The 23830-nt window shown below is 37.1% G+C and overlaps 1 protein-coding gene across 2 annotated transcripts in view; it reads right to left on the reverse strand.

Annotated features, from left to right (window-relative positions):
- FAR2 (fatty acyl-CoA reductase 2) overlaps window positions 1-23830 on the reverse strand; it is a 1505975-nt gene that overhangs the window by 616705 nt on the left and 865440 nt on the right. The window lies entirely within an intron of this gene.

The raw sequence follows: 23830 nt of genomic DNA on the forward strand, positions 1-23830 counted from the left end.
CTTGAAAAAATGTAATGTTGATGAAAGCTGGTATAACAGCAGGAGAACCAGCATTAAAGTCAGGAACCTATCCTCATCTAGGATGCCAGTGATACTCCTAGTCCTTAGGATGCAATTGTATAAGTGCAATAGACAAAAATACATTTTTAGGTTAGTCATAAGATACTTTCTCATGCATATTTGCATTATATCTGTAAAGTATCAATGTTTACATGACTTTGTGTGACAAAGAAAGCAAGGATAATGTAAAGTAGTCTGTGAAAAACAAGAGACTAAGAGTGAGAATCAGAAATGTGGTGTATATTATGCAAGTTAACCTACACAGAATGCAAGACTAAGGCAATTCAGAAATACATGATCTTTAAAATGTACTTGTATAGGAATGCTGATAGACTATGCAAGTACGTAGTTTTAAATGATGAAAAATAAATAAATTCATAGCAACTCCAGTAAAATATCATATAGGAGGCAATTATAGATAAAATTAAATGCTTTGTAAAAAAAGGAAATGTGGGTAAACAGTTGCAGCAAAACAGGTAGATGAATGCCCATGTGTTTTAGATTAGACTCCTCCATACTTCGACAGTACTGTAAAAAAAAAAAAAATTACATTGACAAGCCGAGTCCGGCACCTACCTCAGTTTAATAACTTGATTTGATGACAGCAGCTGCTCGTAAACAAGCCAGCAAGGCAAACGCAAGCCAAAAAAACAAAGATAAGGAACAAACTTCAAGACAAGTTGAAACTTTCACCAATGATAGTCGAGTCAGTCCGTAGCACAAGTTATCCATCCAAGTAAGTATAGTGTGCTACAGCTACAGGCTACTGATTTTGTTTCTCGCTCTCTTTTTTGAGAGGAGAGCGAGAACCAATCAGTAGCAATCCAGCCGTCCATGTCACATATGTGCCTGCAGACGTGACAGTCCAAACCCCCTTCTACTTATGGTTAAATACCGCATGGACTTCTGGGCATCACACTGATGCCTTCTCTCATATCTGGACTGCTTGTAAAGCAGTTAGAAATGTTGGTTTACTAATTAAAATAAATAAATAAATAAATAAAAACGGAGCTCGACGAGCATGCGCAGTTTGAGTTCCAGGACTTTGCGAGTCGGTCAGACTCGCTTAGAGCACAATAAATACATCAAGTTGTTGAAAAAAAAAAAAAAAAAAAAAATTAATACACATTTTATTTTTTTATTTACATGTAAATGTCCAAAACTTGAATCTTTTTGCTGGGAGGGCTGCAGTCCAATGGCATAAGCTGCCACTGTTTGAGACTAGGGGTTATCTGAAGGGGAAGAAAGGAGTGGAATTGATAAACAGCTTGTGTATGTATTATACAAAGTTCTGTAAGTGGTTTTGCACATTGTGCATGGGGTTGTGATTCACCACAACCTCACTGCTCACAAGTACAGCTCTGCTGCACTGAGCAGTGAGCTATAATATAACCACATGCAAATGAAGTTGTCTGTGGACATGGCCTATGGAAATTAGAACCCTGTGCATCTTAGTTCACTGTCCTGTAAGCATTGTTCTGTAGTATGACAATCCATAGATGGCTACATTGCACAAGATATGTGCAGATCAGAAAGTGTGCAGGTGTGCAAAGCCATAAGGTGTGCTACACCTATTGTTCCCAGCAGAGGAATCTGAGCAGGGTGCATCTAACCCATTGTCCTACTCAGTTTGCCTATCTATGTAAGTATTCTTGTGCATTGTGTATTTATAATTGTGTATATGAATGTATGTGATGGCAGGTGTGTGTGTGTGTGTGTGTGTGTGTGTGTGTGTGTGTGTGTGTGTGCGCACATACATGTGTATGTACATCAGTCTATGTGTGTCTGAGTGCGTATGCAGATGTGTGTATGTGTGTTTTAATATGTCTACGTTTGTGTGTGGGCACGTATTTGTGTGCATGCAAAAGTGTGTGTGTGTACGTGTGTGTGTGTCTGTATCACGCACTGTGTGAATGTGTGTGTGAGTTTGTCTGTATGTTTGCGTGTGCACGTATGTGTCTGTGTGTGTGTATCTGTGCACGTCAGTGCATGCATCACTTACAGCATGTATGTCTTTATATGCTTGTGCTTATTTGTGTGTGTATGTCTGTCTTTATATGTGTGTCTGTGTGTATATGTTTGTATTTGCATGTATAACAGTCTTTGTGTGTGTGTGTGTGTGTGTGTGTGTGTGTGTGTGTGTGTGTGTGTGTGTGTGTGTGTGTGTGTATATACATATGGTAAGCCTTGTTTTGATACAAAGTGCAAAACAAACTGTTACAGCTCCAGGCAGAAACCCTCCCCTAACATCATAGAGAACCTGCAGCATAGTTGCAGTACCCTACTGCTATCCAGTTTCATAAACTGTAAAGCACAGTGAATGCAGGTGTGTCACAGGTACAGCCAGACAGCTGTCAAATTAGCTGTTATATACTGCAAACTGCTGTCAAACAGCATCTGGGGTAGTTAGGGAAAATAAAAGGATCAGTGCACAGCCTCAGCACTGCCTAGCAAATGCATAAATAAATCCTGGCTTACTGGCGACTTGAGTTTAGGTATGGACTTGTGCCACCAGTAGGGATGATAAAGGAGGATGGGATGAAGTTGTCATTTGCCAACTGTCCTATCTGGGGGTGGGAGTGGGCAGGGTGGGTGAAGCCTGATGCTTGTGCTTCCTATGAGACCAAGAGACTCGCAGGTCATCTTCTCAGATTACATGGGGTGATGATGATGCTGCATTAACCACTCCCTAAAGAACAGATGTTACCACCTGCTGTAAGGATGATGGCTCCCAATGCAGATCCCCTATGGATCTCCCACTCCACATCCTTACAAGGTGAATTACCTTCAAGGTCAACTTCCTGAGGAGATGTGAGCCCCACCAGGCAATGGCTTACACCGTGAATAACTAGGAGGAGTAATTGGAGAATCCAGCGTTTGGATAGCCATGGAAGCTGGGAGAACAGCCAGAGGACTTTAAAGTGTTGGGAAGGGATAAATAAAAATCAATATTTTATTGTTATTTATTCTGAATTTGTTAATTGAGGAAGAGCACTGATCCCACTGGACCCATTTCAGTCTCAGCCCAGGAAAACACAATAGATACATAACATTAAATACAGAGAAAATTGCAAAATGCAATATATACATTTATTACATAGAAAGTGAATATCATTGTTGGCTTGAGGATATAAATGCAAGAGTGCCTGATAAAACACAATATATACCTGCATTACATATAGAGTGGCATCAGAACTGGCATGCTGAAGGAATCACAATCAAAAATAGAGTCAGAGCAAGGTATGTATACAGAAGAAGGCTTGAAGAGGTTAAGTTATATGAGCAGAGACACAGCAGTTGTATTTTCCTAGAGTCTTAAAATGTGTTTTTATGTGTGAATAGAAACTGGGGTGAGAGAAATGATCATTAGGAGAAGAATGGAGAGATCCCCACTGTTTGGGGCCAAGGACTGGCAAAGCGTGGTCTATGCAGCAAACTGTAGTTTGTGGGGAGTTGGCAGAGAAAACAAATAAAGAAACAAACACCCATTTTGCTTTGCTCGTGTGTGTGTGTGTGTGTGTGTGTGTGTGTGTGTGTGTGTGTGTGTGTGTGTGTGTGTGTGTGTGTGCATGTGTGTGCGCACGTGTGTGTGTGTGTGTGTGTGTGTGTGCGCACATGTGTGTGTGTGTGTGCGAGTGCACGCGTGTATGAAGAGGGGGTGTCGTTTAACAAAGAGGGTTATGAGGAATTTGTGGACACTCATCTGGTTAGCTGTTGAAACTACTCAGGTGAGAAACATTTAAGATGCAAGTCTGAGATACAACTCAGGTGGAGTATGCATGTCACTGAATCGCATTATGACCAAGCAGCAAAAATCACCTTAAACAGCAGTGAGCAATTTATTTTATTTTACTTATTTTTTTCTTACTTTGATTGTCAATAAATCTAAGTAGCATATCTTTGGAAACTAGATGAAACTAGAGTCCCCTGGGTAAGATCTAAACAATCATGGGGAGAACATACAAACTCCACCTAGGCAGTATACATGGGGTAGTCTGAACATGAGATCTGAAGCTGTCAGACTGTAGCTCTAAACACTCTGCCCTTATACTCATTCATTTTTCCCATTTATGTCTATCACAGCACTAAGGTAATAATCTTTTGAATGTCATAAAATTAATTCAACTGTTAAAGTTGTCCTTGATCAGCAATGAAGCACAGTGATTCGCTCATTTATTCACAGGTAACTCAGTCCAATACAAGTCTGTGGGGGAGCTGAGTTTATCCCAGCACTCATTGGATGCAAAACAGTGCAACTAATCCTGAACAGAATGCAGGCATGCACATGCACACACACACACACACACACACACACACACACACACACACACACACACACACACACACACACACACACAAACACACACAAACACACACAAACACACACAAACACACACAAACACACACAAACACAATTTGAAGGCTCACTAATTCACCTATGGAACCTTTGTGTGATATGAAAGGATATAGGAGCACCTTGTGACAACTCATGTGGACACTTGGAGGATGTGCAGACTCCACATAGAAGGAAGCCCATCTAAAACTGAAAACTGGAGAACCAAGTGCTACGAGACACTCATGACAGCCATTATATCACTGTGCCACCCACCATGTGCCAATGATGGCATAGGGAATTAATATGATAATTGGTGTATATGGCTGTTGTTTCAGCTGTTTTAACAATATGTTTTACTATTTGATTATCGACAAAGCATTCTTTTAAATGTGCTCCATACTGAGTCGGCACAAGCTCCCTTGCACTCCCAGTGAGGGAGGAGGCCCCCAATCCAAAGTTATAAATACCAACTCCAAGACTGCTACACCTAGGAGAAAAGGGAATATTCTGGGAAATGATCATCTTGGACTTAATATATATAAGTCTGTTCTTTTGGCCATTCAGTCTCCTTGTTTCAGGATTCACCCTAGCAGGTCTTGACATTTCATATGGTTAAGCTTTTTAATGAGGACATGTTGCTGGATAATTGCTGTGCAGTTGGGTTTTTCTTTGTACTAAAGCTTCACTCATCCACTACAGTTTATTTTTTTTTTTTTAGTAAATGTTGGGCATTTCATCACTAATATAATATTTAGTCATACTGAGATGATAAATATGACAAAAAGTATCAAATATTCCAAAGGCATACACAGTACACCAGACTGCAACACTGAATGTGGTAAGATAGAACTTTGACTAAACAGCTGAATGAGACAGAATGTCTTCATGAAAAATGCCCAGTCACATATTAATCATGGACAGCATTGCTTTGGTTTTTCTCTTGGCAAATCCAGCATGAAATTTGTAAATATGTTTAGAGGCATGGCATTTAGAATAACTAGTAGCAACTAAGGTGGACTTGGTTGTGAGAATAAAAAGTACAATTTCTTCTAGCCAATCAGTACTTGCTTTTCTAAAAATGTTTTGGAACACTATTAACCTTCTACACCTTGGGCTGCAAGTTAATGGCAAGATAGAATAAATATTTTAATTTTATTTTGAACATAACTGTTCCTAATTCTAACTCTCCCATCATAGCCATTTCCTCCATTTGGATAAAAGAAACAAGTGGTACTTTTGGGTCACAAAAGGTCTCACTTAGCTTGTCAGGAAGTTATTTTAACTGAAATTGCTGGCTTTCCCAGGACTCACCTTATACTTTTCCAAGTTCATAGGTTCATAGATTAGTACTAGGCTAACTCCCCTTGTGTGCCATTTTAAGCTTAGCCGATTAACCCATGTGAGAATCAAACCATGCACATTCTGCGTTCTGTCTGTAAGGCAGATATCTTAACCATTATGCCAACCTCACTCCTGAGTGTTTTTTTCATTACATTTGTCTCTTATTTTGCAACAATTTCTCTACAAATCCTAATAAAGAACAGTATAAGGGAAATTGATCAGCAATGAAGCACTCTATAACAGTGATTACAGCTCTTCAGAGATGAGGGAATCCTACAAAGCCGAACAACTTCATGCCTACAACAATCCTAACTGCATGTACACAAAACCTACAACAGGTAATATAGAACAATTAACCATCTACGCAGACACAGCTTGGTCCCATGGTCCTCATGGTCCCAGCAGGGGTTCAGGAAAGGGCTTTCCATGAATACAGAACTTTTATCAAAATCTGAATATACTGAATATATAACAGACAATCTAAACAAAGGTGAAATAGCTGTGGTCTTATTTCTGGAGTTTTCAAAGGCATTCAATGCAATTAGACATGCCTGTCTAAATGATTGCCAGGAGACACAATACAATTAAGTGGTTTATCAGCTACCTAAAATGGAAAACTGTATAGCCAGATGAATACATCTCTCAAAAAGGCATCCCTTGTGGTCCTATGCTTAGACTTCTGCTATTCTGCATATGTCTCAATAATATGAATTAGCACACGAGCACTTTCCAAACAGCACATTATTTAGAGGAACTTATAGTCACTCAAAATGCAAATAGAGACGGAAGGGATCAAACCCAGGAACAAAGCACAGTGTTCATTAGCAGCTCATACCCTTATTTCTGTGAGTTACTTTTGTGTCCTTATTTTGCTACAGGCTGATTTTTTTTTCAGCCAGAAAACTAGCTTAACCTTTAGTAAATGCTGGGAAAAGCATTTGAATTATTCATTGTTCAACTGGCCATTTAATTCAAATCAGGGTCACAGGAATAGCCTATTTTGGCACTCAGTAGGTGCAAGCAAGAGTTATGTATGCTAGACAGGGCACCTGTCTATCACAAGACATACATACACTCATTCACACACAGCACACAGCACAAATGGGAAACGTTGAAGACTGGAAATGTCACGCACTGTTACTTTCTTATTTAGATGCATGCTTGCAAAAAATCAGGTGGCCGTAATCATATTAATTAACTCAAAGCATTAACTTTGTAACTGTATTGTAATTACTAATGTAAATATGTTATACATCTGTAAGTGTACAATTATATTGTTGTTGCTGCTCCTCAGACCCTGGGTCACAACTGAAAAAGGTCATTTGACCATCCTGCTCACCCACTCAGCAAATAGCAATAAATAAATAAAATAAATAAATTTATGTCACAGGTTTAGCATGTGGGAGGAAACTGGAGTGCTAAGCAAAAGTCCATTCAGATATGGTGAGATTCCAGGCTATATAGACAGGCCACCCCAGCTGAGGACAAATAGTCGTTAGGGCAACAATCATAACCAATTCTACATCAATAAAACCAAATGTATTCACTTATGCTCAAACCTCTATTGTACAACTAACATTACAGACCATCACAAATAGGAAAACCTTACTGAAAGTGTCAAATACATAGGAGTGGTACAGACAACTCAATTTCTTACAGCTACATATAAATACGTCACTGAGAATTCAAACCAAACTTTAGGATGCATTTACTAAATCAGAAATCAATTGCTGCTCATGTCAAAAGAATAAAGTTTCCAGATGCACTGCAGTACTCTAAGTAATACCATGCAGATAAAATATTGCGTGCTCTACCTTCTGGGTATCTAAACAAAATAGAATATAAAACAAGGTTGATAGATTCACTATAAATTATATATATATATATATAAAACACCAGGAACACACCACTGTGACTTAAGCAATAATAAGTTATTTCTGGCTACTGTTCTTCAAATTTGTACATGCCATGAGCATCAAATAATGCTGCTCTTCTGTTGGATACCCAAGAGCCATTTGAGGTTGAATTTTCAACCAGCAAGAACTTTCAAACATTATGTTGTGCCCCTGCTGTGGAACAACAAAGCAGCATTCTGTGGTAATCTATCTAAAGAATTCAGATTCAACAGAAAGCTAACACTTCATGAAGAAACCGTGTGTGTACCCGAAGTCAAATTTTATATGTTGCTGTGGTCATTCCTAGTTTTCATATCTGTCATTCCTTTCTGTTATTGTCGCACAGTCCTAGATATCTTACTTTTTATCATGATAACTTTCTATCTTCATTATCTTATTTGAATCCACTTTTCTTTAAAAGTACTGTTAGTCTCCATTTACCATTAAACATGATTTCATTTAGCCTTTCATTCCAAATGGTCCATACAACATAAAATAATTTTTTTTATCTATTTTACTAACAGGTTCTTTATTTTTTTGGCTATAATATCCATACATAATCATAGCCATATTTATTTCATTTATATCCTTTAAATTTTCAAAGAAATTTCTTTGCACAAATTTTCCTCAATTTTGGAACCATTATACATTCTAAGAAAACATGCTTTGTAGTTTCTTTTATATATATATATATATATATATATATATATATATATATATCTTTCATTGATTTTTATATGTCATATTTCCCTTTACTTGTAACTTATTAATCACTATAATCTCGGCACTGTAAAAATCCACTGCCAATCGTTAGACCGGAGTTCTGCTGTGGCGACCCCTAACCGGGAAAAGCCGAAAGACATTAGTACTATTCTCCATAAAAAACTTTGCATTCTGCTTGCTTATTACATCATGCTTTTCATACTTTTATGGCTTTAACTTATTTTATTTACTAGTTCAGACTAAAAGATTAATATAATCTTGTATTATGATATTTTTATACCACACTTTCTTCTCATTTTCGATTTCAGTTTTTATTTTTCATAAAGAATTTTCTTGATATCATCTCATTACTTCATTTAAACATACTTTTCCCCTTTTGAACATTTTTTAACATATCCCAATGCCCCTCATATTTGTACTTTAGTAAATTTACTACTAACATTTCATTTTTATTATTTATCCAATACAAAACCTTATACAAATTCAAAGAAGCAACGTAAACAGTTGGATTTATGAATTCTAAACCTTCATCTTCCTTGTCCTTGTATAAAGCTTCTCTCTTCACTGGATTCAATCTTGAACTCCATATAAAAGAAAAAAAAAAATACTTGAAATATTTATTTTTCATAGATTATTGGCAACATATAGACAGTAGCTAAATATACAGCATTTCCCATTATAACTGAATTAATCAAATAAACCTTTTTATTAAATAACTTGTATGTTTTCCAAAAACAACAAAGCTGCTTTATTTCATCCAATAGCCTATTCCACTCTTCCTCACTTACATTTTTATCCCCAAATCTTATTCCTAACGCACATATTTATACTTCTATCTTTACTATATCACCCAGTCCTTTACTTTTTTTTATTTATGTAAAGTTATGCCTATTACTGATGTATACAACGTATAACTTCTTTCATCCAGACTTTGTTTATTCTAATCAATATAATATCATCTGCATAAGTAAACATGACTGGAATTTTTATCCAGTCATTAGTAATATAATTAGCACCTCCCATGTGAAAATTTACATCTTTGACTAATACATTCATAACTAATGCAAACAATGTATTAATCATAGGATATCCCTGATGTATGCCATTCTTTACATCTATTTCTTTGCTTAACCATCAATTCATTCACTAACATTCTTACTTTATTTTTATTATTTGCAGAACAACATACATTCTTAATTTTCTTACTAGTCTAAGTCTTCCATAATTGTCCACAAAAGCTCATGTTTTTCTGTATCAAAAGCTTTATTTAAATCTCTTGTCATGATTTTGGTCTCATCAGTCCTTTTTATAATATCATCCACAATTTCCCTTACAATAAATTTCCTTTAAACTATATATATATATATATATATATATATATATATATATATATATATATATGGGTCTACTACTGTAGATCAAAATTACACTATTTTGAAATACGATCATAGTGTCTCACTTAATGCGAAAATGCACTTCAATGAAACTGCACTTTCGCAAAAGTCACTAAGTTGAACGGGACATTTACTGCACTGTGGTGCGGTAGTGACGGACCTTAGGGTTAGGGCTTGGGTTAAGGATAGTAGACAGTACTACTAGCTATCCACTATCCATTACCCAAGCCCTAACCCTTCATTCTAGTGACTTTTGCAAAAGTGCACTTTCACGTTAGTGGGACACCACTATCGTATTTCGAAATAGTGTAATTTTGATCTACGATAGTAGACCCATTGATCTACGATAGTAGACCCATATATTTTATATATATATATATATATATATATATATATATATATATATGTATATATGGGTCTACTTTATTTGCTCTAACTTCCGACTGACCGACACCCATTTGCCCGACACCAAACGACCGAAATTTCATTTGACCGACACTTCATTTGACCAGCAAGTATTATTGGCAAGTAAACGGGATATGCCCCCTTCGCCACTGGAGTGCGACCTTGGAGTTAGAATATATAGTTAGGGGGGCACAGCCCCCCACAATGGGGGTGTGGGGGGGCGAAGCCCCCACTTAATTTCATATTATATTGTTTAGTTTTGCTTTAATATTGCTTAGTAAAACAAAAGTAAGTGGGGGCTTCACCCCCCACACCCACCATTGTGGGGGGCTGTGCCCCCCACACACCCCCTAACTATATATTCTAACTCCAGGGTCGCACTACTGTGAGGAAGGGGGCATATCCCTTTTACTTGCCAATAATACTTATCGGTCAAATGAAGTGTCGGGCAAATGGGTGTCGGTCCATCAGAAGTTAGGGCAAATGAAGTAGATCCATATATATATATATATATATATATATATATATATATATATATATATATATATACACACACATATATATATATATGTATGTATGTATATGTTATCTTCCATAATACTTTTAATTTTACTTTTCATTCTCTTCTGAGCTATTTTCATAAAAATCTTGTAATTTTTATTGTTTAATACTACAGGCCTTGAATTTTCAATTTAATCTACTTTTTTCCATACAAATTTAATCTTTATACATAAAACCTTCATTTAACCACTCATTTATAACTTTTAAGTATTTTTCTACCAATCCACACATCTTATAAAATCGGTATCTTATTCCATCTGATCCTGAAAATGACTTAACATTAACTTGTCTAAGTACGTTATCTAATTCATATAAGGAGATAATGCATTCCAATTCCTTATTTTCTTGTTCTGTCAATTTTTTACCTGCCATTCTTTTTTTTTGTAATTTCTTTCTATCTTGAAAAATTTTCCTTACATAATTTCTTACGATATTTATAATTTGTTCTAGAGATTATCTTACCTTTCTTTCATTATACTAGTATTCTCTAACTGTGCCACTCAAATAAGCTGCTACCACTTGTTTTTTACCTTTTACATAATATATTTATTTAAATATTTCTCTTGATTCTTTTCATAAATTCTCTACCACATAATAATCACTTTTGTTCCTTTCCAAATCCTTTAAAGCATCCACACACACGGTTTTATAATTTCTTTTTTCAACTTTTCTTACATTTGACTGCCATTCCAAACATTTTTTATGTTTTTCTTTCAAAACTAGCCACCACTCAGACTAGTTTTTATAACATATGTGATGATAGGAGGTATTGCCAGCTATGCCAGGGAAAACTAGGGCAGTAGATTTAGGACGTGTGGCAGCACAGATAGCTGGAATTTTATAAATAATTGTATGTCATTACTATATCAACCTGATCTTGTGCTGAAAATGTATTTGTGATCTCTGCTTGTGTTAATTCTGTTAAAATGCATCAACAGTGCACCCTACTGAAATTAACAGAAATATGCTTGTATTATGGTCACTGAATTAAATCTAAATGTTAAATCATTAAATAGCATCCCACAGTGCTGAGTAGGCCCAGAGCCGGTATGTCTGGGAGCAGGCATTACCTGTTAGCTTTTGTAAAGAAGGAGGGAACTGCTGTAAAGGTTTCTGGCTCCAGGCATTGCCATAAAAGCTCTAAATGTGTATTGTATTAGTCTGCTAAAGTTCTGTTGCAAAATTCAAAAGGAGATATTGTGGGAACCTACAGTCAGGTGACCAGATGAGGTCATTCTGCAGGTCATCTTGGATATTGTATTTTACAGGGAGTAATCTCAGAACAGAGTATTCTGTCTGGGACCTGACTAGAAAGACTGCTAGTGTATTTCATCTTGCCATGCCCAAGTAAGAAACTTAACTAGGGAAAGGTAAAATTCTCTTAGATGCAATCAGGAATATAGTGAAACTTACTTTAGATATTATTTTACTTTATTTGTCTGAGTCTGTATTTCAATGCTCTTTTCATTGTTTCCTGTGATTTGACCTCTGTGGTTTACTGTGAATATATATTCAATATTTTCATGTTCTTTTATTATTTATTATTAAATATATTTAAAACTTTTATTGTGGCTGGTTCTTGTAGAAAGTTTTAACCTTTGAGAGTATTTATATTTATTTGGTGAGACTGTGTGGGCCACTCCAAAAGTCCTAGCTGTCTTGGTGAATTACTACCATTTGTATTAGTATTAATATTGCACAGTATAATTGGACACCCTTTAAGGGCCTTAGAATAGCTGATTCTGGAGTGTCTGGTGGCAGTGAATCTACCTTACATCCTGGGCAGAATGGAGCATAGCTAGTAAACCTGTGCAAGCCTTTCCCAGGTGAGTGTGTGTGTGTGTGTGTGTGTGTGTGTGTGTGTGTGTGTGTGTGTGTGTGTGAAAATTAAATCTTAGAGTGTGCGTCAGCTACTTGGGGCAGGGACATGAAGCACTGGGTCTACAGAGAGGGTGCTTGAGGACTTGGCTTGGACACTTGTCTGAGGACCTAACCCTACAGCTATACCAGTGGGGAGTCTTATTGGGGATCTGGAGGGAGACAGATACAGAGACATCCAGACCCCGGGCTCAGTGTGTTCCCTGTGTGCTCTTAAGGGAAACTGTACTTGATGCAGACAGGTCTGCATCTAGAAATAGTGAGTGTATCCATTTGTATTCCAAATGCACGTCCCCCTTCAGTGTCAGTGGAGAGGATTCAGGCTCCTTGATTAATACCCCAGTATGGGGCTGACACATATTGGCAGCAATGGTGGGCCTCCACATATTTTTTGGTTGGCAGTGGTAGGATCATCACATGCTCACATACTATTGAGCAGTGGTGTGGATATTGAATTCCTGTAAACTGCACATCACTTAAGAAGGTATTTGTACTCCCAAGCAGCCACAAAGTAGACTTTCAGAGTTTCATATCACAATAGTTTTATTTATTTGCTTTTTGTTAGCTTACTTAGTCAGAGAGAGCAGGCAAGGAAGTCAGCAGAAGATTATGGCAAGCTGACAAGGAACCAGTTGGCTGAGATGTGCCGAGTGAAAGGACTGAGCCATGCCAACCTGACTAAAGGAGAAATTATTGCAGCCTTAATCACAGCTACAGCACAGACCAGCAACCAAGAGGATAACAAGTCTATTGATGGGGACTAGCATCTCTCAGAAACAGGACAGTTCATCTTTTCCTCAGAGGAATGAAACTCTGCAGAGGAGCTGGGGGAAAAAAGGAGACCTATACCTAGCAAACAGGGCATCACTGCACAGGAAAGGGATGCCCAGTGCTGCACATGGCTATAAAGGAACCCATGGTGAGCAGCCTAAACAGACACAAGAGAGTCCGTCAGTAACAGGGGAAGCCACTAGTTCAGGTACATGGCTAGGATCAAGGGTTAAATGTTTTAAATGTAAACAGTAGGGCCATGTAGCATATAGATGTTCATGGAGGCAAGGTGGGGAAGAAAAGGTGGGGGAGCCAGCAAGGTGGAATAACAGAATGCTTGTCTGGAGACACAGGGGTACCAAAGTACCAGAAGAGTTTATATCTGATCTTGGTAGATGGATAACAGGCCACTAACAATAGAGAAGCAGCCTCTGATATGACCATTGTGAAGCCTGCAGTGGTTAAAGAGGAGCAGTACTTGCTTGGGCAGTCTACTCCAATAAGAGCTTTAGGAGGGAACCCATTCCAATTGGTTTTGGCCAGGGTTCGCCTTGACTGGGAGGGTGGAAAAGGAAGCAAGGAAGTAGGTAAGTTTGAGGGTACCCTGCAGATATCTTGATAGGGAAGGTTTTGATAAAACAGTACCTTGTGTGCATGCAGTGACATGAAGTCAGGCTTGGAGACAGGCATGTGGGTCTGGTAGCCTGGGAGGGGGCCCAGACAGATTGCACAGCTGAAGCCAGGACTGGTGATCTGGGTACTTCAGCGAGGTATCAACCCTGTAGCAGTGAGACCAAAGGTGAGCCACAGCTGCTGGTGGATACTAATGTTCACTTGGACAGGGTAATTGCAAGGGCAGAGGAAAGTAGCAGTACCCAGGCTGACAGCGAGGCACCACTGTCAGAACTGACCAGACTTCCTGTGAAAGGCAAGCTGGGAAGGAGACAGGCTCAGCTCTCAGACCGTACACTAAGAGGCTTGAGGGAGGTAGCTAGGGAGGCACCTGATTCTCAAGGAAAAGGGGAATCTGTATACTACAACAAAGAGATACTGTATATAAAGTGGGCCACTGAGGATGGCTAGAAGGTAAGGTAATACAGCAGCTGGTGGTGCCCAGAGACTACCGTCTGGCACTTCTAGCCATAGCCCATGATATTCCCTTTGCAGGTCACATGGGCATAAAGAGTACCAACAGACGTATTATGCATATGTGTTATTGGCCTGAGATTGCCAAGGATGTAACAGGGTACTGCAGGAACTGTGAGCAGTCAAAAAGTAGGCAAGGCAGGAAACAAGGTCAAAGCTCCTTTGATGCCTTTGCCTGTGATAGAGGAGCCATTTCAGAGGATAGCTATGGATACTGTGGGGCCTCTGAGCACCTTGAGTTCCTTAGGGAAGAAGTACATTCTAGTGGTAGCAGATTTTGCTACTAGATACCCTGAGGTGGTGGCTCTGTTCTCCATTGAGGCAGAGAAGGTGGCAAAGCTTTACTAGAGATTTTCAGAAGGGTAGGTTTCCAAAGAGAAATACTGACTGACAGAGGTGCCAATTTCATCTCAGACCTGCTGGCTTGTTTGTGGGAGTGCTGTGGGGTGAAGCACCTAAAGACCACCCCTTACCATCCCCAGACTAATGGACATGTGGAGAGGTTAAACTTCACACTAAGGACCATGCTACTGGCATTTGCAGTTATTGTTTGCATTGTAACTTCCAACGGGTGGAGCCTAAGCCTTTTGACATAATCAAATTATGTCCTCACATTTCAAACAAATGTTCATATTTCTGGAACCATAGGGGTTATGAAAGAAGTATAACTGGCAAACTCTTCAGCACAAACTATTTTTATAGTGGTAGTATTCTTTAGGTTCTAGGTCTTAAACTGAATTTTATAAGTCAAAGTAAACACACTATCACATTTCTAATATTTTGTAAACAACTTACAATATCTATGCAACCACTCAAGGTACAGACATACTGTCAGTATTATTTTAGTCATATAGCTTAGAGCATTCATATCAGGCTAAGGAGTTCTGTCTGTGCTACTTGGTTGTTGAGATATTTAGAAAAATGTAACAATTATATCTATATAAAGTTATATCATAAAACAGCAGTTAATATCTATCTACCTGCTCTAGGCAGAGGTCAAATATTACTGCAGTTGAGTTTGCCATTGTGTGAGCTTTAAGATGAAAACTTTTAAAACCTTGTACATAGCATGGTTTTGTAATTATTGATGCAAATATGAACAAGCAATATTTAATGCCTAGAGGCGTCAGTTGGTGTAAACTGCAGATGCACCTGGAGGCGTCACTTGGATGTAATTAGTTAAGAGAGAGTGGGACAAATATTTACCTCATCTGTTTGCTTACAGAGAGGCAGTCCATGAATCAACCATTTTTTCACCTTTTGAGTTGCTGTATATGCAAAGAGTGAGGGGACCTCTAGATTTGATTTGTGATGAGTGGGAGGGTGAATGTGGATCCCACGTCCTAAACTTCAGAATAAGGCTTACGTAGCTCATAGGCTTGGACCAGGAGAACCAACAGCAGAAAAAAGTCTGGTATGACAGGAATGCTAGAGCCAGGGAGTATGCTGTGGGGTAGCAGGTGATGGTTCTCATTCCTGTCAGACAAAATAAACTGCAGGCAGCTTGGGATGGACCCTTCAAGGTGGTAAGGAAGGTCAGTGATGTTAACTACATGGTAGAACTGCTAGACAGGAGGCAGAGGCATAAATTGCAAAAAATATAAAAAATAACAATGACTGGCTCCAAATATGCACACCACTAGCTGCAAATTAAATATTTAATAAATACACATAGTATTTAGCGCTTTCATCTCATAACAAGTGAGACTTCATCAGAATACATTCACTTAAAAGACTGAAAAATTTAAATACCTTACCAATTAACGATGACTATCACATGATAACCGCCATCAATTTTTAAAGGCACCATTACAAAAATAGTCACAATTCCTAATAAAATCATTGCATTACTTTGTTATTAAATAAAACGCATGTTATATATTATGTTACCAATATAAATATATATCCCACTGAGTATACTTTAAAATACAATACATTATATTTCACTTGCTCTTTCATGTAATAAGGGTGCAATGGAAATAAAGTCATTTAAACCTGGAGGGAGCCATGGCAGCTAACTTGTACTGCCACTCAGTTACTTTCTTTTTCAACCTATTTTTCCAATCACCTTCTTTGGGTTGTATTCTAACTATTTCTAATATACCAAATGTAAATTTATCAAAATTCTGACAAACCTGGACATGTCTATACAGTGCATTATAAACTCTTTTATTTTTAATATCATTTCAATGTTCATAAATCCTGTTCTTTAAATGACATTCTGTTTTGCCAACATAAAAATGCTGACATGATGCACATCTTGCCAAATATACTATTCTGTTTGTCAAACAATTCCCTTTCTGAAATACTACCTGACTATGTAATTTATTATTAAAAGTAACTACTCTTTCTCTGTTAATGTAAGAACACTGACTACACATTCCACAAGGGTGTGCACCTACAGATGTTGCATGTATTAAATCTAACTTACTTTCGAGCAATTTCTTGAAGTTAGGTCCTGTACTGTTTACAAATCTTGGTGTTTTCCCCACCCTCTTAAAAATATCATGATTTGACCTAAAGATATTCCAATTGGCTCTGAATGCTCCCTTAATTTCATCTGAAAGGTGGTCATATTGTAAAATGCAAGCTTTTTCATATGTACTTTCCTTACCATGTATAGTACACATAACCATACCAGTAGTCAATCCTTCACCCAATAGTGGTTTAGACACAACACCACATTTTGCATACACCTCATCTAGTACTTCATCTATTAGGGCTTGAGGATACCCTCTCTCTTGAAACATAAGTGATATTTTATCAAACTCTACTTTCACATCCTCGAGATGTGAAGTCATACGGGCTATTCTAACCGCTTGCCCTTTTATGATACTTCTTTTTGGTACTAGTGGGTGATTACTATGAAAATACAGATATCCATTACAAAAAGTATCCTTCCTATAAATCACAGATCTAAATCTACTTTTATTATGAGAAATATATGTATCCAGATAATTAATTCCTTTTCTATCATAATTATAAGTAAATTCAAGGAAATCTGTAGTTTGGTTCAAGTATAACATAAAAATATTCTATTTCTTCCTCTGGACCATCCCACAGGATAAAAATGTCATCCAAAAATCTTGTGCAACTTTTAATCCTGTGCCAGAAAAGGCCATCTATCACATGTTTAGTCTCCCATCCAAGGAGAACCAAATTTGCATATATGGGGGCACATGCTGCCCCCATAGCTACGCCTCTAAGTTGTTGGTAATATTCTCCTTGGAAATAAAGAAAATTATTTTCAAGTATTAAAATCATTAATTCACATTTCAGAGTGACTTGTTCATATGTAAGATCTGAAAGACCAAACAATGTTTTCTCAAATAAAGCACTACCCTCATCCTTGGGTATAACAGTAGAGAGATATTTTATATCAACTGTTAAAAAATTTCAATCCTTATTCCATAATTCTTGCCTCAAAAGCCCTACGAATTCCCATGAATCATTTACAAGATGTTGTACTTTACCCATAATATGCTGCACTGAGGTATCCACAAATACTGCCAGTGGATGAGTTTTTGAACCACTGGCAGCTACTATGGGTTTAAAAGGTGGCATTAATACACTACTGCAGTCATTTAAACCTGGAGGTAACATGGCATATTAAATATATATTATATATATATATATATATATATATATATATATATATATATATATATGTTTGTCAGAATTTTGATAAATTTACATTTGGTATATTAGAAACAGTTAGAATACAACCCAGAGGAGGTAACTGGAAAAATAGGTTGAAAAAGAAAGAAACTGAGTGGCAGTATAAATTGGCTGCCATGTTCCCTCCAGGTTTAAATGACTTTATTTCTATTACACCCTTATTACATGAAAGAGCAAGTGATATATGATGTATTGTATTTTGAAGTATACTCAGTGGGATATATCTTTATGTTGGTAACATAGTATAGACATACATTTTATTTAAAGTAATGTGATGATTTTATTAGGAAATGTGTCTATTTTTGTAATGGTACCTTTATAAATTGATAGCTGTTGTCATGTGATAGTCATATTATTAATTGGTAAGGTATTTAAATGTTTCAGTCTTTATAGTGAATGTATTATGATGAAGTCTCACTTGTTATGAGATGAAAGCGCTAAATACTATGTGTATTTATTAAATATTTAATTCGCAGCTAGTGATGTGCATATTTGGAGCCAATCATTTTTATTTTTTATAGTTTTCATTAGGGCCACAAATTGTGCCATGTTAACATGATGAAGCCTTACTATGATAGAGAGGTCCTTCTGCTGAGTATTTGCAGTAGGAGGCAGGCAGAGTCTGAAGGGGATCTATCACTACAGAGAGCCAGCCAGCAAAATCCTAAGTCCTTATGGTTGAGCCTAAAGTTGCAGGCATATGATATGACAGTGCAACACAGTAATGGGGTCAGCAATGCAAAGGCAGATGGAATCTCATGACAGGGAATGGGGTAACATATTCCCAGATAGGCTCATTTCTCTCAAGCCACATTTCTCAACGGTCACTTGAAAAACTAGCTTGAGTCTTCAAAGGGGAGAAGAGATGTGAATAGGAGGTACTGCCAGCTATGTCACGGAAGAAGTAGGGCAGTAGATGTAAGACTTGTGCCAGCACAGCTAGCTGGGATTTTATAAATAATTGTATGTCATTGGTATATCAACCTGATATGTATAGATGCTTGTGCTGAAAATGTATTTGTGAGCTCTGCTTGTGTTAATTGTGTTAATATGTATCAACAGTGCACCCTGCTGAAATCAAGAGAAATGTGCATGTATTTTAGAAACTGAATTAAATGTAAATGAGCTGTTAAATCATTAAACGTCACCCCACAGTGTTGAGTAGGCCTGAAGCCAGTAGGTCTGGGAGCAGTCTTTATCTGTTAGCTTTTGTAAAGAAGGGGAGGTCTTGTAAATGTTTCTGGCTCCAGGCATTGCCATAAAAGCTCTAAATGTGTATTTTAGCAGGCTACTAAAGTCCCGTCTCAAACTTTAAAAGGAGAAATTGTATGAACCTAGAGTCAGGTGACCAGATGAGGTCATTCTGCAAGTCATCTTGAATATTATATTATACAGGGAGTAATTTCAGAATATAGAATATTCTATTTGGGGTCTGACTAGAAAGACTGCTCACGTACTTCATCTTGCTTGGCCAGGTAAGTAACTTAACTAGCGAACAATACAATTTTCTTAGAATCAGTCTGGAATATAGTTAAGCTTATTCCAGATATTCTAGATATTGTTTTTCTTTATTTGTCCGAGTTTGTCCTTCAATGTTCTTTTCAATATTTCCTGTGATTTGAACTCTGTGGTTTACTGTGAATAGCTATTCAATATTTTCATGTTCTTTTATTATGCATTATTAAATATATTTAAAACTTTTATTGTGGCTGGTTCTTGTAGAGAGTATCTAACCCTTTGGTGACACTGTTTGGGCCATTCCAGGAGGTCTAGCTGTCTTGGTGAACTATTAACATTTGAATTAGTATTAATATTGCACAGTATAATTGGACACCCTTTGTTAAGGGTCTTAAAATAGCGGATCGAGGAGTGTCTGGTTGCAGTGAATCTACCTTATACTCTGGGCAGAAGGGGCATAGCTAGTAAACCTGTGACAGCCTTTCCCGTGTGTGTGTGTGTGTGTGTGTGTGTGTGTGTGTGTGTGAAAATTAAATCTTAAAGAGTGTGTATGTCAGCTACTTGGGGCAGGGACACGAAGTACTTGGTTTACAGAGAGGGTGCTGGAGGACTTGGCTTGGACACTCTCCTGAGGACCTAACCCTACAGCTGTACTAGTGGGGAGTCTTATTGGGGATCTAGAGGGAGACAGATATAGAGACATCCAGACCACGGGCTTAGTTTGTTTCCTGTGTACTCTTAAGGGAAACTGTACTTGATGCAGTGAGGTCTGCATCTGGAAATAGTGAGTGAATCCATTTGTATTCCAAGTGCATGTCCATCTTCAGTGTCAGTGGTGAGTATTCATGCTCCTTGATTACTGGCCCAGAGTGGGGATGACACATAGTGGTGCCCATCACATATTGGCAGCAGTGGTGGGCGTCACGGGTTCCTATTAGATTGTCGAAACTCTGTTTACACGAATATGAAATTGATATGTATTGCGCGAAATACATAATCGAACGTGCAAAACTGCGAAAATTGAAAAGTCGAAGTGTTTTGGTTGGCCCGTCTGCGGTATAGCTCCGTAAGGTAAGTGTGCCATAGTTACGGACTTTAGGGTTAGGGTGCGGGATAAATTAAGTGTATAGATAAGGTAGTGTGTGTAAGATTTAGTGTAGTGTTAGAAGTAGGGTTTTGTTAAATGTATTTATTTGTATTATTTATTTTGTTTGGGTATATCTCCATAGGGGAAGTGTGCGGTAGTTACGGACCTTAGGGTTAGGGTGCGGGTTAAGGTAAGTGTATAGATAGATAATGTGTGTAAGATTTAGTGTAGTGCTAGAAGTAGGGTTTTGTTAAATGTATTTATGTGTATTATGTATTTTGTTTAGGTATATCCCCGTAGGGGACGTGTGCGGTAGTTACGGACCTTAGGGTTAGAGAGGGGTTAAGGATAGTGCATAGATAGTTGTGTATGCAGAGTTTATTGTAGGGTTAGAAGTTGAGTTTTGGTGTTTTACTTTAGGGTTAGGAGTAGGGTTTGGTTAGTGTATGTATGTGGTTTATTTATTTTGTTTGGGTATGTAGTATGTAGCGAGTGGTGGGGTTGGCCGACTATGAACGTTTGATATTTTAAATTTCAAGGTTTAGTGCGTTCGGTATTTTCGCAGTTCGAATACGTGTCACTGTTTTGGTATTCGATGTAATGGCTTTTCGTTTATTTAATATAGACTCGGCTTCACAACATACTTTAGTGGAAATGGGATCTTTCCATTAACACATTTATTTTTTTCCATTTTTATACCATAATTTCTCATTCATTCTTATTCCTTTTCCCAATATGATATACTCCTTATTTTCTTGCATGTATATACATATGGCGGAGTGATCTAAAAGCCTGTTACAAAGTCTCTCTCTCTCTTAGGTATATTTAAAACCATGTGATGTAGTAAAATAATCTATTTCCATCTTATATATACCTTGATTACATGCCCATAAATTATTATTCCAAATCTTGAAATTGCTACATTTTATAACTTCAGAAATGTTCTTAAAAAATCATTCTCTCTTCTTTTTTCCTCTTGAATCACAATTAAAATCTCCCATTAATATTATATTCATATTAATTACTACATAATCCAAAATTTTATGAAATAAACTTTCCCTTTCTTTGCATATAACATTAGTATACAATGCTATAATTTTATATACCTGATTATGCCATCTGGGGTCTACAGTAGTTAATCTTCCCATCATTGCCAATGTTTTTGTCAATATTTTCACTGACTTTCTACAAAGCACATCTATGCCTAAACATAGTTCCTTTTCTAGGTTCCATACTGTATCGCCTCCCTAAAGTCTCTTTGAAATCTCCCTTCTTTTGTCAAAAATCTTACATATTCCAATATTATTACGTCAACATCACACCTACTATACTGATTCATGATGCCTATTTTTCTACTTGCATTTTGATACTATTTACATTTACTGAAAGCACTATTGTCATTATGTCTGTGTTATAGCCTACCAGAAATTGTGTAAATTTGAAGTATTTATCTCATTTGTATTACCCATTTCCTTTTTCACTTTTATACTTATCCCTTTAAACTTTCCTTTTCTGTCTCATTATTTTGCCAACAGAATTTTTTTTATCTTTCACTAATTTCCAATTTACATCTTCCTCATCACTTACTTCAAATTCTTCTATATTATCTTCTGCTTCATTTTTCTCTTTATACTTATCTTTGTTTTTACCCTGATTTTGCTTTCCTATATCCTCTAACTTTTAGCAGTACTCTTGCTTCTCTTTGTATACTGTCCTTACTTTTTTCTTTTTTATCCTTTTTCTCTAGATTACAATCCATCAGTAACCAATTTTGTTACATTAACATTTCGATTCACACTTTTTTGAATCATGACCCATTTTTCCACAAATATAATATTTCCTCTTATCATAACAACTTAGCAAATGATCATTTTTTTCCACAAAAAAACATGCTTTCAGTTGTTCTCAATATTTTACAACACCTCTGTTACCTTCTACATGTATCATACTGGGGGCCTACTTTAAATGATCGAATTTTTAAATGTTCGAATTTCATATGGCTGAGACCATATGATCAAACATTTAAAAGTTCGGACATGTAAAAATATAAATAAAACAAGCAAAAAAGCCCTTACACATTCCTAGCAGGGAGGCAAGCCCCCCTGCACCCCCCGCTATTTAAATATACCAAGTCCAGGATCGCACTACATTGCAGAAAAGGGAAATCTTCCCGTTCTGAGCTGTATGGAGAGCTCCATTCAGACTGTTCAAACTTTCTTATGGTCTTGGCCATAGGAAAGTCGATCTTTTAAAAGTTCAGCAATCTCAAGGGGGCCCTATACTAGGGTTAAGAACAATTTTTCATTTCTCCATTTTCAATGCAATATGACAGTCCCATCCCCCAGTCCATAAACCTCTGCTGACATACACGTTGCTAATGTCCATAACTTATTTAGAAAGTTTGCTTAAATGTCTCTTGCAACACTCTTTTTCAACTTCAGTTTGAAATTGAATATGTATTTTATGTTTTCCTGAGAAATGCTTTAGCCACATATGAATTCCATGAAGTACACTTCTTTTTCTTCTCATACTTCCCCTAAAAACTTTCCAAAACAGAAGTGGTCTCAAAAATAATATCAGAAATGTCTCTTTATGAATAAGAGTAAAAGCTGGGACCATTAAATTATCCCAAATGTCATACCTGTCCATTTATTTTTCTTCTTTGTTCTGAATTCTCGCTATAAATTTCTTTTGATTGTTGCCATTTCCTTTCCTCTGTTCATCTGTCATTGCTTTACCTGCAGATTCTTTAACAGTCCAAACATATGGTTTCTTTTTTCGGGCAATATTCTTTTAAAATAGCTCCCAATTCTTCCAATAGCCCATGAAACATCTTTTCCACTTCTGCAGCTAGCATACAACAATTCACCCAAAATATTGTCCCACAACCCTCTGTTCTGGAGGGTTGTAATAACACATCTAATGTTGTTTTGAACATTTGCTTCTGATAAAATAAACAAATTGTGCTGAAACAGCTTCACAGACTCTTGTAAAGCTTCAAATACTGCACCAGTGTTCACCTCTGTGCTATCCGCCACCGTGGATCTCCTTGGGTACAGACACTTGATTTTACAGAAACATGAAAATGATTTACATT

This window comes from Protopterus annectens, chromosome 11.part0 (assembly GCF_019279795.1).
Source record: "Protopterus annectens isolate FY-2018-M chromosome 11.part0, PAN1.0, whole genome shotgun sequence".
In the NCBI taxonomy this organism is placed as follows: domain Eukaryota; kingdom Metazoa; phylum Chordata; order Ceratodontiformes; family Protopteridae; genus Protopterus; species Protopterus annectens.